General features: G+C 52.4%; 1 protein-coding gene across 1 annotated transcript in view; it reads right to left on the bottom strand.

Annotated features, from left to right (window-relative positions):
- The window catches only part of LOC123766071 (proteoglycan-like sulfated glycoprotein papilin), a gene marked incomplete at its 5' end in the record, with an annotated part of 493,143 nt that overhangs the window by 238,396 nt on the left and 238,428 nt on the right, over window positions 1–16,319 (bottom strand).

Below are 16,319 nucleotides of genomic sequence, written 5' to 3'. Positions count from 1 at the left end.
AGGTAGGACACCATCAAAGAAGTCACCTGGTAGGCCAACACCCAAACACATAACAGACGCAGATGGGCCACAATGTCCCAAGTAGGGCTTGTGAACACACAAGGAGCCATGTTCAACCTGAATGGGAAACAACGAAAGCAGTAACCCTGACGCCCCCACAATAAAACCGAGCCAGTCCCTGAACCCCGAATGAGTAAGGATGAGGTCCAATATGCGTCCTTGAGGTCCAGGGACACCATCCAAGCATCCCACTCCAACAGAATCCAGACCTGAGACAGAGTGGTCATCCAAAATGAGGGGCAAGAACCCCAGGGTGTTTCCGACGGGACAAGTCCAGAATGAACTGCATTCCAGTCCTGTTTCGGAACTGGAAACAGGCGGGAAACCCACCTGAGAGACGTCGTCATTTCGATCATGCATAAGCACCCACTCCGAGACGACCCGATGGAGCGCAAGAGAAGAAGCCTGCCCCTTCACCCCCCCCCCCCGAAGGATGAGGGGCCACCCAATGCGACTGCAGGTCGAGGAAAACGATCTAAAAACGCTCTCAAATCGTAAGACCAGGCACGAGCAAAAAGAGCAAGCCTCCTCCTATCGCCATGTCAATATGGCGAACTGCAAAAGAGAACCCGACCTGCACACAGAGCGAACACGGCGCCGAACAGACACAGACAGTTCCGAAGATGGCACCGGCCCGGAACCTGGCGACTGTGGCCCACCTTGACAAGCGGAACCCTGAACTCTGGCATGATCCATCCGGGAGGAACCCCCCTGAGACCTCTGGAGAACCATCAAGTTGGACATCGGACGATAGCTGGAAGAAGCCGCCTATAGATACTTCTCCACTGCAGAGTCCCCAAACAGCAAGACAATCAGCAAGACAATTGGTGAAGACAATCTAAGAATCAAGGACCCAAGCGGATTCCAAAGAGGAAGTGAGCACAACCTGCTGACACGCGAGATGTGCAGCAAAAAACTGTGACACCACATCCCACAGAATCGGCGTGAACAGCTTCAGAAGAGCAGATGACGCACGAGCAGCTGAGACCAAAGCACCAGATCCGGGAATGGCACCAAGAACTTCAACATCCTCCGTAAGCCAGTCCAAGGACAGCTCAAGGAGGGAAAAGAAATGCAGGACCGAAACTAACAAGCCATGAGAGCGCAAGTCCTCAGCCACAAGTGCAGCTGAAAGGGTGGGAACCTGCACATGAAGCTGAACCACACCCACATCCTGCAGAAGGGCAGGAGTGAACAAGCACTCATTAAGGTGCTTGAAGTCGCCTTCCCCCCCAAGAAAACCTGGACCACCATCAAGGCCTCGCACCACTCAAGCATGCAAGTATGACAGAAAGCACTCAAAGTATCCAATGACAACAACGGGCAGTCCGCAAGCCAGGATGACTCCAGAACCACATAACGGACCCAGTATGGAGGTGAAGATCCAAACCTGAAGGAACACGGGGACACAAAACCGAACCCGGGGAGGAGCTGAACCCAAATCCAACTCGTACACAGAGGGGGAAAAAAGGAAAACCCCCACTCCTTGTAACAGAAAGCCCCGCTCTGTGGGTTTGAAAACCCAGGCGGGGACCAACGGGGCGCAAGGCTCCCAAGTCAGCTCCTCCCCAACCCAGAGAGCCTCCATGTCAGGCCCTGGGAGTGAGCCCCTCCTCCAAAGCCTCAGTCTCACAAGAAAAAATGGGGCAGCCGGAAAATTGGGAAGAGAAGAGGCCCACTGGTTAGTCCTCGACGCTATGGCTGGAGGAAGGGGCTCGAATGCCTCCGTCGCCTTCCCAGAAGGGGCAACCTCCAAAACTGTCCGAGTCTCAGAAACCTCTAGACCTCACCCCGACTCCAAAGCCCTCAGACGCTTTAGAGCCAGAAAGGTGGGGGGGGTGGGACAGAATGAACCACAGCAGGGGAAGAAGAGGTGCAGACTGAACCAAGGTCGAAGCAACCAACACCCCCAAATCCAGGTTCCTATAAGCAAAGCAGAACTGCCTCGCGGCATCTGGGGAAGAAACTGAGAGTGTTGCAGCAACAGAAACCTATCTTGCAATGCCTGAGCTGCATGCACCCAAATAATATCGTCATCAGATTTGGTGAATTGAGTTACAAACAAGCAACAGTACTCACAGGGCTCGGGGTCAAAGGTGTCACCGACCCAACAGGCAGCATGACGGAGGGAAAAACAATGAGTATCGTCTTGAGACAAGGGGACAGAGTAACCTTCAAACTCGCACAAGGTGAGAGGAGACCCAGGTGTCGCATCCATCAGACTTGTGCGCCTCCGCAGGGATTCCCAGGGCCCTTAGACTGGTATCGCTAAGGGTAAGCCCAGGCAGGGTACTGCTAACTGGCGTCCAAATCTACCAAACAAACTGCTGAAGCTTTGGTAGTTCCCATTCGGAATCTATCTCCGTGTTGTTCCGTTGCTGCTAGGTGATTGCCCACCCTCGGGGGTTCAGCTGTGGTGGTTCTTGCTCCTGTTTGGCCTTAAGTAGGAGGTAGTTTCGTCGCTGGCTGGGGCACGAGGTACTGAGCTGCTATCTGATATATGCATAGTGACCAGTTCTGTTCACCTGGAGACATTGTGCTTTTGCCTGTTTTTCTGTTTTTGTTTTGTTTTGCTTGGTGAAGGGGTCTGCCTGGTGTGGCAGTAGGGCCACTTGTATGGTTTTGGTGGCCTTTCACTAGGTCCGTGTGTTTGCACATATCGCAGGGGTTCAGCTTTTAGTTTGTTTGCTTTGTAGCTCTGGGATAACCGGTTAGCAGTTGAGCAGTCCCTGAGCAGTTGGCCTAAGGGCCTTGGGAACCCCCCATTGAGGCTTTTTGGTCCAATGGAGACCTCTGTGTCCCACCTCGCTTTATGCGAGATTGAAGGTTGCTCAGTCCCCTTGACTCAGGGTGACACTCACCGTCTTTGCTTCTGTCATGCTGCTTGTTGGGTCAGTGACACCTTTGACCCGGAATCCTGCGAGTGGTGATTTTTGCTTGTACTCCAATTCACCTAGTCCACGGAAATTGATATTCGGGTGCAAGCAGCTTCGGTGTTGCATGCGTGGTTTAGGTTGCTGCAACGTGCAAGGTTGCTTGCCTTTCCGGATGCCCGGCAGCTACCCTGCTTTGGTTATAGGGATTCGGCCTTGGGGTGTTAGTCGCCTCGACTTTGGTTTCATCTGCACCCCCCTAGTCCTTCCCCTGCTCTGGTTCATTCTGCTCCCCCCCCCCTCCTCCTGCTCCCGGCTCCCAAATGTTTGAGGGTTTCAGGTTTCAGAGTAGGGGCAGGGTTTCCCTGGTGGTGAGTCTCGGGCATCTTCAGGGATTGCCCCTTCCGGATCAGCGGAGGAGGGATTCGAGCCTGTTCCTCCTGCTGGAACTATTGGATCATGCCAGCGAGGCCCTTCATCCCGGCTTTTCTGGCCGACTGCTTTTTCTCCAGAGGCAGAGGGTTTGGAGGACGGCTCAGCCCTGGGTCCTGATGTGGAGGTTCCCGGGGCTGGGAAGGAGTTGACTTGGGGGGCTTGGGCACCATTTGACCCTGCTTGGGTGTTGGTACCCTCGGCACGGGGCTTGTTGTTACGGGGGGAGGGGTTTTCCTATCCCCCTCCCCACCTCCCCGTACAAATTTGATATGAGTTCGACTCCTTTCCTGGTTCGGTTCCAGGTTCCCTTGGGTTCTTCAGTTCCCTCCTTCCAGAGGTTGTCGGCTTCCCGCATCACACCGAAGGTGGTGTGTGCGCTTACCTCCTGCCAGACCCGGATTACGCCTCGGTAACAGATCCTTATTCTTTCGAGTTTGGCCCCCTTGTTTCCTTACTGGGTGCACTACAAGTTGCCGGAGTCTTCCTGGTTGGCAGACTGCCCTTTCTTTTCATTGGGGGCATGGCATTTGTTCTGTCAGACCTGCACGCTTGAATGGCGGTAGTTGATTGCAGTCGTTCAGGTTTACTTAGGGGGTGAGTTTGAGCATTTCAATGCGTGCTTGTTTGCCCCGGCCTTCCTAGTGATGTTGGCTAGGTGCAGCTTCATGTGCAGGTTCTCTCCCTTTTGGCGTCCCTGGTAGCCAAGGATTTGCGCACCCGTGGGCATTTGGCTTTAGTCTTGTGCTTCTTTTCCCTGCTGGAGCTGTCTTCGCACTGACTCAGAGAAGGATGTGGAGGTGCTGGGATCCGGGACGGTGTCTGGTGTGTTTGGTTCGGCAGCTCAAGCATCATTCTTTGTGTCGATTCTAAAGAAGGCGGTGTCTCTGTTCTTTGTTTCTCGCCTCGCGTGCCGACAGTTGGTGCTCGTCCACTCTTTGAAATCATCTTGGGCCTTGGCTCTTAGACTTTTCATCACCTTTTTATCTGTTGCTGTTTGCAGAGTCTGCAATGGTGCATTTTCTGCAGGTGGCTTCGTCCAGTTGCCGACCTATGTCGGACTTGTTGGTTCTCCGGGGCGAGGGCAGTGGTGGTCCTGCCCAGAAGGGTCATGCTAGGTCTCGGGGTTCCTTCGGTCGTTGTAAGCCAGTAGTGCCAGATTTGGGACCAGCACCTCCTGTAGAGCCGTCGGCATCTGGTCGGTGCAGTGATCGCTCTGCGCATCAGTTGGGCTCTCATAGGTGTTGTCAGCCCGTTTACAGGTCGCCCTGTTGATGGGATGATGGGGGGGGAGGCTCGCGCTGTTTGCTCGTGCCTGGTCCCACGATTCGCGGGCATTTCGGGTCGTTTCGTTCAGCCTGCGGTGGCATTGGGTTGTTCCTCCTCCTTTGGGGAGATCGGGGCTGGCAGAGCAGGCCTCTTCCACTGCGCTCTGTCGGCTCATCCTGGAGTAGGTTTGCTTGGGCGTGGTCGAAACAACAATGTCCCTCAGGTTTTTTTTTTCATGCTGTTTTCAATCCCGAAACGAGATTGTGCGGATCTGTGATTCATACTGGACTTGTCCCATCTGAACCCCTGGGTCTTTTGCCTCTCCTTTCAGATAACCAATCTGTCTCAGGTCTGGCTGCTTTAGGTGCCAGGTGCCTGGATGGTGTCTCTGGACCTCCCAGACGTGTATTGGCATGTCCAGATTCGTGTCACTCGCAGAGCAACAATCCAGCTCCATTCAGACTGCACCGCTTTGGTTCATTGCCTGAACTGTGGGGGTTTGATGCAGTCCTTGGCTCTTTGGGGCTAGTTGCTTCGAGTGACTCGTCTGCTGAGTTCTCGGGGTTTGGCTCTCCTGGTGGTTCACGTTCAGGGGGTGTCAAACGTCCTGGCAGACGGCCTTTCTCGGTTTATTTCCCTAAATACAGAATGGCCGGCCGATGCCGACTTGTTCAGTTGGCTCTGCCAGATGTACGGGCGCTCGGAGGTGAACCTCTTCACATCGGCATGGTCAAGGCATCTTCCAGTGAATGTGGCACCCTGTCCAGACAGCAAGGTCGTCGGGGTCAATGCCTTTCAGCTGGACTGGTCGAGGTGGGGTTACCTGTACCTCTTTCCACCGGTTTGGTTGTTGCTCCGGGTCCTGGCTCGCTTGGAGACTTACCAGGAGAGAGTAGTCCTGTTGGCTTCTTGGTGACCAGCCCAGCCCTGGTTTCAGGAACTTTTTGCTCGATATCCAAACCCGAGGATCTTCCCGTGGCTCTGCCTCTTTCAGCAGATAGGTCTGGTCCAGTATATGGCTGGTTCAGTCTTCTCCTCCACTCTTCGTGTCAGGGTTTTTTGACGCGGGTTTATCACCACTTGTATGGTGATCAGGTTACCTCGGCATCCCTCCCTTCCTCCCTCGCTTCGTTGGTGGTGTCCCACCTGCGATTTTCGTCTCGATGGCAGTATGAAATTTCCTGGCGGTATTTTTGGCATTTTTTGTCTCTTCGTAGGTTGTCTTCTATTTCTGACCTGGTTGTTTTGCCCTTTCTCTCTTGGTTGTTTCAGGATTGTCAACTTATGCCAAATACTGTCACCTCGTATCGTGTGGCGCTGGCGGAGCTGTTGAAACTTGTATGTGGGGTGGATGTCACTTCTGCTCCATTCCACAAGCTTTCTTGGGCATTGTCTCACCTCCGGCCTGTTCATGTACCACCTGAGCAGTCCTGGTCATTGGACAGGGTGCTCTCTTTTCTCTCTCTTCCTTGGTGTGTGGTGGCCCCCCCCGTCAGTTCAGGACTGTTTTTCTAAGGTTCTTTTCATGTTGGCATTGGCCTCTGGGGGTTAGGTTGGGGAGCTTTGTGCTCACCTCCGGCGCAGGGGTTTCTGCTCTTTTGGTCCTGGTGGTCGTTTCGTTTGTTTGCAGCTGTCTCCTCCTTTTTCTGGCAAAAAACCAGCGTTGAATGTAATGAAACGCCATTTTCTGGGTGAGCCCCGGAGGCTCCCTGGAGCTTATCGGGCTAATGTATGTTATATTAGACCGGGACATTAGCTAAGGAGTTCAGACCTACCAGGGACCAGCGCCAGAACCTGGCCCCTTCAGAGAGGTTTCAGGGAGCAATGGCCCTGGAAAACCCCATATGGTTTGGAGTTTTCCTTATCTGCCATCGACCGGGGTTAGGCACGCAGAAAGGTAGGCGTAACAAAACAAACCCCACATGGTAAGAAACTACAACAAAAACCGAACAGAGAGGTAGAAAACTCCATACAATCCCAAGGAAACTACCAAACAAGCAAACATCACACTTTACTGCCGCATTGATCGTCCGCGCAGCCCTCCCCGCCCCGGGAGGGGGAGGGGGGAGCCCCGGACCTACCGCGCCGGCTGCCAAGCTCCAGTTCGGAAGCAAAGCTTCAACCAACGCGAAAAAAACGCCGACCGGTGGGAGGGAGGGTTTCCAGGGAGCCTCCGGGGCTCACCCAGAAAATGGCGTTTCATTACATTCAACGCTGGTTTTCTGTGGGGAGCCCCTACGGCTCCCTGGAGCTTCATACCCAAAGTGAAGGAAAAGAAAGGGCTAACCCGGGAGGCGGCCGCCACAAACTCTGCAACGCAAAGCCAAGACAACCGGTCGCAAACCTGCGACCCAAGGCAACAAGAACGCCCAAGCGCAGACGGGCAGAAGGATGGGCAGCCAAGAGCCTGTGCGACCCACAAATCCCTGCGCCCGAAATGAGCCCAAGATGTCACCAACACAGCAGCAAAAGCTGCAAACGTCTGAACAGCACGGGCGCAAAGACAGACCGCAGGCTGGAAGAATGAAAACACTGCGGACGACCTGGGAGACCCGAGCCCTGAAAACAGGGAACGATGGAACCAGATCAACCACAGCGCATCCCCAGACACGGTACGCCGGCAACAGCAAAACACACAACCGGACAACACAGGACGCACCCCCCGGCCAAACCAATCATGTACCAATACCCCAAGAACCCCTCCGGAAAGCAGCCGTCTCTACCGTCGCCTGGACAGAGAAAGGCTGCACACCAATAAAGCTACCACCAGTACCAAAGAGCAGGAAACTGAACCGAAGGGGCTACCAAAACTGGGGGGAAGAGAAGAAGGCACCCTGAACAAAGACCAGGATGGCTCAGGCGACGCATGAGCAGGCCGGAGGGGAAACAAAACACGAGAAAACGTATGAAACGTCATACTGTCGCCAAGACGAAGCTCGCAGGTGGGACACCGTCAACAAAGCCACCTGAACACCATAGAGATGGTGATACCCGCGTCAAAATACCAGACGCGAAGAGCCAAGGAGAAGGCCGAACCAGTCACGGACAGGACCGATTCGGCCTGCTGAAAGAGGCGGAGCCTCAGGAAAAACGCCCCGGGTACGGACACCTATCAAGCAGCGCCTGAAAAGAAGGCCGGGCCGGCCACCATGGAACCATAAGGACTGTTCTCGTGGGAATGGGCTGCAACTGAGCTAGAATCCGAAGCAACAGCTGGACCAGGAGAAGAGGAACAGGTACCCCCCACCTCGACCAGTCCTGCCGAAAGCATCCACCGTGAAGTCCTCGCAGGTGGGAAAGGGCGCCACAAAATGGGTGACGCCTAGACCACGCTGACCCAAAGACGTCCATGGCCAGGAGTCCATACACCCGACAGAGCCAACAAAGCGAATCGGCGACGACTGGCCAACCCACGAAGAGGAATGAACCGAGACAGCTGTCCGCCAGGACGCAGGACACACCCCGGACACAAACCTCACGGTTAGCGAAACCCCTGTGGTTCCGGCAAGAACCACCAGAGAACAGTCCGAACAGAGCTGAATGGTAGAGTACCTAGTGACCCAAACACTCAGAAGCGCAAACCAGACAGCCATGAACACCCGAACCGTGCTGTGAGCCCGACAAACAGAGACTCCATCAACCTCGGCCGACCTGGTGAGCACTGGTCACAAAGCCCCAGCTGAGAGATGACCCGTCCGTGAACACATCGAGCGAAGGCTCGGGGAGGTGCCAAGGCACGGAACTCCGAAAACCCCAAAGAGGAAGCTGGTGATGCAGCACTAACACAAGATCCCCGGAGGAACCCAATGAATGCAAGAGGCGGAAGGGGAGTCTCCGCAGGAACCAACAGACGCCATAGCCAAACCCGACTCCGCGGGCAGACAAGCACGCCGAAGTGCAGACTCCCGCACAACCGCTCAAGCAACCGCTGAGCAACCCGGGACCCCCTCCTGAACAGCCGAAGGCGGGACCACAGCCGCAGTAACACTTCTGGAGGAAAGACAATGAGGGGCCCAAGAGCCTGAAACAAGGCCCAGGTCCGAACCCGGGACGGAAACAGATGGAAAAACCTCCAGATCACCAGGAAACCAAACCCGGCGATCTGGAAAGAACCATTCCCTGACGAGCAGACAAGCGGACTGACTGGGAGCCCACACCAGCCAGTCGTCGAGGTAGGCCAGACACCGAATTTCAGACTCAGACAGGGCACTAAGATCCGGTAAAGATGCAAAAAGTGTACGAAGTGCCCATTACAAAAGAGGGAAGGCAATAAAAACAGCAAACCTAAAGCCCCACCACCAACCGTGCTAGTCCCAGAAAAACTGGAGAGGAACGTGCCAAGAAGTGACCTGGAGGTCCAGGGCCACCATCCATGCACCCGGTCCCAACAGAATCCGAACAGGAGACAACAGTCCTCCGAGGAGGGCATAGGATCCAAGGCGCAGACTGAAGAAGTCCAGAAGAACTGCAGACAGGAAAAGCTCATGACTGCAAAGAGCAGACGGGAACCCCAGAAGGATGGGGCGGATCGACCACGCCCCACGCACCCACGAAGAGGAAATGACGAAGCGCAGGGGAATAAGCCCACCCCGCCAGCTCTGAACCCCCCCAAGGGGGAGAAGCCGTCCTCCGACGCCAGCAGAGGCCGGAAGACAACCCAAAGCACCCACCAACAGCGGGACCATGCGAGAGGCAACAGAGCAAGCAGCTCCCCCAGCGCCCAGTCAACAGAGAAGGGAACAGAACCCCTTCCGAAAGAAAAAGTACACTACCTAAGTCATGAGGAGAGACTACGGGAATTAACACTTTCGCGTTCCACAGACTTAATATCTCGTCACTCATTTTTCTACTGAATGTGTTCCAGTGACGCATCGGTGCGTCACTTGATATAAAAATTTGTAAAAAAAAAAGTTTCTATGCGATCTTCAATTTTTTTTTTTTTAAATGAGCGGCATTGTTTTCCCACAATCCTCCGTAGGCCGCATGGGATTCTGGGTCACGCCATGCGGTCGGCCTAGTCCTTTGTTTAAGTCTCTCGTGACCGGACTACCGCGCTCCCGCGTCCAGAACCTGTGCCACTCTCTGCCCTGTGTAGCAGTGTTTATTCGTTCCTGTCTCTTTACAACGCATTATTACTTGCAAACATGGATCGTGGTAAAGGACAGAGCACCTCTACCCCCAAGAAGGATAGTGAAATGACCACGGAAGATAAGTTGAGTGAGCTGTACAAAAGGTTCAGCAATGTGAAGCTTCCCCATAGTAAAATTCCTGATTTGTTGGATCGTTTGTCAGATGTGGAGGCAGATGCTGAAGGGGAAGAGCATCAGAGTGATTTCAGTAGTGATAATGAGGGGACAGCGTCGTCTGATAAGTTTGATTCATCATCGAGTGAGGAGAGTAGCGAGGGGATTGAGGATGAGGCAGCGGATGTGGGCCGCCCCAAGGCACCTGTAAGGAGGCGTGCAGGACGTCTTCAACAGCCTTATGCGACCCTTGTTGAACAAAGGTTATCATCTTTATATGGACAATTATTATAACTCTGTCCATCTCACAGAATTGCTAAGGGAAAATGGCGTGTACACTTGTGGAACACTCAGATTGCAGCGTGGTGCCCCTAAAGAGCTGCAACAACTTGCCAAAGGTAAATTCGCTGTTGATCAGACTATTTTCAGGCGCAAGGATAACACTTTTGTTATCCTTTGGAAAGACAAGAGAGTGGTGTCAGTGATCACAAACTGCCATAATGCTGACACACAGGAAGTACAGAGAAGGAAGAGAGTGAAGAAACGTGACGGAACATCATCTGTTCAGATTGTAACTGTAAACAAACCAACAGCCATTTGCGACTACAACAACAACATGAAGGGAGTTGATCACTTCGACCAAATGGTCAAATATTACAGGTTCACCAGGAAGTCGCATAAGTGGACTAAGAAGATCACATTTTACTTCCTTCAGATGGCTATACACAATGCCTATGTGTTGTACAAGATGTACACAACTGATGCCAAGAAACTGACCCTACTCCATTTTATGAAGTAGCAATATGGGCCCTGTTGAGGTGGGACATGGATGAGTGGCCTGCTACTGAAAGCCCTCTCCCACATGCTGATGATTACCAGGATCCTTCTCATGATTTGGCAACACCTGGCCCATCTGGAGCGAGGCGTCCTTTATTTCATCGTCTTCCACGCCAACCACATGCCTCATCCTCATCAGACACTGAACCTGAAACTGAAACGCCTGCACCTCAAGCTGAAGCTACTCCTCCACCTGTGAAAAACCCACGCATTGTTGATTCAGAGGACAGGCTAAAGAGGAAGTTGACTCATGCATTAGTGAAAATTGCTAAACGGAAACGGTGCCAAGTTTGTATGAAGTCGGGAATTAGAAAAGACATGTGCAGTGCAGGACATGTGGAGTTGCTCAATGTGCCACACCATGCTACACAAAATATCACCGCAAGAGGATATTTTGGAAAGCAAAGAAATAACTCTTCTGCAAGCTTCCACTCCACCTAACGTAACGTCTGTTGAGCAACTTCAGGGACATTTTCCTGAAGCCGGTGGAGTGGATAATCAAATGCTCAACTTGTTGACCTTCCTTCATCACATCGTGGGTAAGTACACATAATTTATATTACACATTTTGAGGTTATTACTTCTTCATACTTTGCTGTGGGTAGCTCTATATATATTCCGGTTCTTAGTGCTCAGATTGGTATGTCTACATAGTACATCTTATTGCGAGTATTTTGACACCAAAATGAACAATGTAGCACAAAAACTTCCATTGGAACAATATTTTTGTTTGTCGGGTGTATTGGGTGTAGCGGGTGTGGAAACGGGTGTTTGGGCGGGTGAGGCATCGACGCGTTTGGGGGTGTTTGGGGGTGAGGCGCGCACGTGTAACCCACTTTTATGCATATGTCTGTGTAGGCAATTTTATTGCGATCACCGTGATACCAAACAAAACCATATGCAACAAGTTTTGACTTGATAAACACAATCAGAGTAGCAACATATAGGGAGAGTTTAGCGGAGTTTATCGTGAGCGCGAAACAAAGCACGCAGTTCTTTGGTTGCTGGTCGCGTAATGTTAGCTTTGGTGAAATGTTATACATATGTTCTTATAGAACATTTCATTAGCTACACAGTGATACCAAAAAAAAAACACGTACATCGAAAATGAGGGTCACAGACATGAGGAGAGTATAAACTTTTCAGTTGTGGTTGAGCGCATGTGCAGCTGGGCGCGCTGGAGCGGGTAACCCTAAGCCAACTTCCCACATTCCTGTGGGTGGGGCGACACCATTATTTATTGTGTATATTTATATATCCGTGTAGGGAATTTTATTGCGGTCACAATGATACCAAAATAAACCACGAATAACAATTCTGGGGTTCGCAAACATAAAAACATCGTAAACATTGATGCCCGGTTTTACGCTCACCGCTAATGAACGCCACAGTTTGTTATTCGGTGTGGTTCTCATGTTGTCTTTGGTGACATTTTATATATATATTCCTCTAGAGCATTCTCTCGCGAACACAATGATACCAAATTTAAATACATACCGCCAAAATTAAGCTCCCCACCCCGAAAAGATTATAAACATTTTAGTGCTGACGCGCAGTAGGCTGACACGAACGGCCCACTTAGGGCTTACGGTCAGCCTATTCCCAGGGAGCGCGAAAGTGTTAAACCACACTTCGCTGGAAGACGAAGAGTGAGGGGAGACCTGATCACCACATTCAAGATACCCAAGGGAATCGACAGGGTTGATAAGGACAGGCTATGTAACACAAGGGGCACATGCACTAGGGGACACAGGTGGAAACTGAGTACCCAAAAGAGCCACAGAGATAGATTTTTTTTTTTTTTTTTTTTTTTTTTTTGTCAGAATGGTAACGGGAAAGCACTAGGAAGTAATGTGGTGACTCCACACACAAGTAACGAGGCTGACCCCCAGACAATGTCACATGTAGACAAGATAGAGCCCAATAGGCACAGGAACCTAAAATTCTGATAAAGAAAGAGATCTAGGGGTGGTTCTAGATAGAAAACTATCACCTGAGGACCACATAAAGAATATTGTGCAAGGAGCCTATGCTATGCTTTCTAACTTCAGAATTGCACTTAAATACATTGATGGCGATATACTAAAGAAATTGTTCATGACTTTTGTTAGGCCAAAGCTAGAATATGCAGCTGTTGTGTGATGCCCATATCTTAAGAAGCACATCAACAAACTGGAAAAGGTGCAAAGACATGCTACTAAGTGGCTCCAAAAACTGAAGGGTAAGAGCTACGAGGAGAGGTTAGAAGCATTAAAGCTCAACCAGAGCTCAACCCCCGCAAGCACAACTAGGTGAGGACATATTATAAAAGTACAAGTTGCCGACTAGTGGGCAGAGAGCACCACGCCGGCCAGGCAAAGAAGGCACAAAACTGCATCAAAAGGCCCACCTCGACAGCAAAACCGCAAAGTCCCAGCACAACCACAACATGTGCCAAGACCCAAAAAAAAACCAGTCTGCAAGCCAGGAAGACCCCGGAACCCCAGAAGGCAGAACCGGGTCACACGACGAAACAAAGTCCCCTGAACCCACAAAAGGGGGCCCAAGAGGAAGAAACCTCCAGAACGAAACCAAGGAACCCAAAGGAACCCAGAATCGAACCAGGGGGAGCCCAGACCACCACATTTGCCGGCGGAGAACACCACTGAAAGGCAAAGCACAGCCCCCAGCAGAACCCCCTGGGAAAACGGTCCCAACAGACCGAAAACCGAGGGACAAGGTGTGGGAGCAAGCATACCAGCCAGGGGCACTGAGCCTAAACCTAAAGGCTCAGACCCAAAACAGAAAAATTGGAAAAACCCGTTGGAAAAGCAACACCCAAACGTTCCCAGAGGAACAGGCAATGGCAAGAAAACACCAGAAAAACAAAGAAACGACAACAGAATAAAAACCCTGAAAAAAAATTGAAAACTCACCCGAGACGCTCGCTCGCACACCCAGACGCATGTAAACAAACTGCAACGCCGCCCTGGTGGCCACGCCGTGAAACCGGCAGACGAAAATGGCCGCCAGCAGGGGCTGTGACTGACGCTAAATACACAAAAACACGCCAGCAAATGTGGGAAGCTAGCAGACTGGATGGGCGAAAAACGTCGCCCAACAGCAGAAAAACCCCGGCAGGTGCAAAACCGCCCCAGAACTGCTAGCAGGCATCCCCCACAGCCCCGGGAACCAACAACAGAGGCCCCGGGGCAGAGCCGTCCTCCAAGTCCTCTGCCCTTAAAGAAAAGCAAGAGTTCATGGGAAAGGCAACAAGAAAGGGCCGCTGGTAAGACCCAGAAGCCTTGGGGGGACTTGGCAGTCCCCAACCCGAACGGGGCAGCCCCCGAAAACCGCCCGAGTCTCTGCCGCAACTAAACCCCGCCCCGACCCCGAAACCTGCAGACGGTCCAGAGCTGGGAACATGGAGGGAAAGGGGCGAACAGCACCTAACCAAACGGGGCAGCCACGGGGCATTCGAGTGGGAAACCAACTTAGCATGTTGCAGCAACCTAACCAAAGCTTGCAACACGGATGCCCCCTGTACTCTGAACAGTAAGAACATCAGGAGAGTACTGGAGAACAAGCAGAGAAACACTCGCAAGACTCCGGGTCAAGGTGTCAGTGACCCAACAGGCAGCATGACAGAGGAAAAAATGGCGACTGTCACCCGGAGACAAGGGAACAGCAACCAACAATTCCGTACAAGACGGGTTGGAACCCGGAAGACACATGCAATGGTCCCCCCGAGCCCAGACAGGGGTTTCCAGGGCCCGTAGGGGTAACAACTACGGGAAGCCCGGGCAAGGTGTTGCTAACCGGTTAAGAAACCCAAACATAACAATAGGGTAGATTATAGCACTGAAAACCCCTGAGACGTGTACAATCACAGAGGCCTAGCAGAGGGCCGCCAAACACTACCAGTGGAACTAAAACCACCTTAGGCAGACCCCCACCAGGCATGAAAAATTAAAAACAAAAGAAAACCCCCGCAAAAGTACACCGCCTCCAGAGGCAACAGAAACCGGCCGCCGCTTAGGTGGCAGGCTGCACAACACCTTGACGCCCTAACCAGCACAATACCAATCCCTACCCAGGACCAAACAAGGGCCCCAAGCCCCAGCTGGCCCCAAGGGCGAGGCAAAAGCCGAGAAGCAAGAACCTCTACGGGAATGGTTCCCGAACGCCCCAGGGAAGATAACCCTGTTACGCAAGGGTAGAACTCACAGGGCACTTAGGGAAGTCAGCCACTAAGCACATGCAGCCCCGGCACTGATGAAGTACTCCTGGCCACCGCACAACACAACACACGGCAGTGAACGCCACAGAAGGCAAACACCGCTTAGGAAACTGAGGCCAGAGAAGCGTCAATCCTGGTTGACATTAGCGAACGAGCTGAAGCTTGGCAGCCGGCGCGGTAGGTCCGGGGCTCCCTCCTCCCCCTCCTGGGGCAGGGAGGGCTGCGCGGACGATCGGCGCGGCAGTAAAGTGTGATGTTTGCTTGTTTGCTAATTTCCTTGGGATTGTAGGGAGTTTTCTACCTCTCTGTTCGGTTTTTGTTGTAGTTTCTTATCATGTGGGGTTTGTTTTGTTACGCCTACCTTTCTGGGTGCCTAACCCCGGTCGATGGCCGATAAAGAAAACCCCCAACCATATGGGGTTTTCCAGGGCCATTGCTCCCTGAAACCTCTCTGAAGGGGCCAGGTTCTGGCGCTGGTCCCTGGTAGGTCTGAGTTCCTTAGCTAATGTCCCGGTCTAATATAACATACATTAGCCCAATAAGCTCCAGGGAGCCGTAGGAGCTCCCCACAGAAAATGAGTCTGCTGCTTACCAAAGGGTCCTTGGGTTATTGATGCTTGGTCTGTTTGGCCAGGGGTGCATCATGCTAGGTGTCTGGCTGTGGCTCTTCGCCGTTATTTGAGCGCAACGATCTCTGTGGCAGGGGACGCACTTTGGGTGGACCCGGTTTCCCTTCTTCCCTGTTCCAAGGCTCCTAGGTTGTCCGCAGGATTATTTGGTCAGGCCCACCTACGGTCTATCCCCGTGCCCACAATGTTAATATGTTTGCGGCTTTGGCTGCTGTTTTTGGTAATATGTCCTGGGCTGACATTCGGGCACTGGGCTTTTGGAGGTCGAACAAGATCCTGGCCACACTGTACCTCGTTAATGTTCCTCACCCTTCTCAGGCTTGTGTAGCCTTGGGTTACAAGTTGCAGCCAGTTGTCTCGACTTCAACACTTGAGGAGCAAGTGACGGCCACCTCTCTGGTAAGTCCCTTTTCTTCTTCATCTTTGGTTAGGTAGCTCCGGGGAGCCAAAGAGGCTCTCCACAGAAAACCAGTATTGAATGTAATGAAACGCCATTTTCTGGGTGAGAGTCGGAGGTTCCCCGGCATCCCTCCCTTGGCGTGGAGGTCTGGGACCCCCTCTCCCGTTCCTCTCCTGGGGAGGGGGAGGGGTTGCACAGATGGATGCACGGCGGCTGTGGTGATGTCATGCTTGTTTTCTTGTTTTTGATTGAGGGGTTCTGCTTGCTAGTCAGGTTTTCGGTTTGTAATTTTTGACCAGCAGTAGTTTGTTTTGGAATTCCTACCTTTCTGGGTGCCTGCCTTGGTAGATGGCAGAC

Source organism: Procambarus clarkii, chromosome 9 (assembly GCF_040958095.1).
Source record: "Procambarus clarkii isolate CNS0578487 chromosome 9, FALCON_Pclarkii_2.0, whole genome shotgun sequence".
Taxonomy (NCBI): Eukaryota; Metazoa; Arthropoda; class Malacostraca; order Decapoda; family Cambaridae; genus Procambarus; species Procambarus clarkii.
The sequence above is the reverse complement of the archived record's forward strand: the minus strand, read 5'-3'. Positions and strand labels throughout refer to the sequence as shown.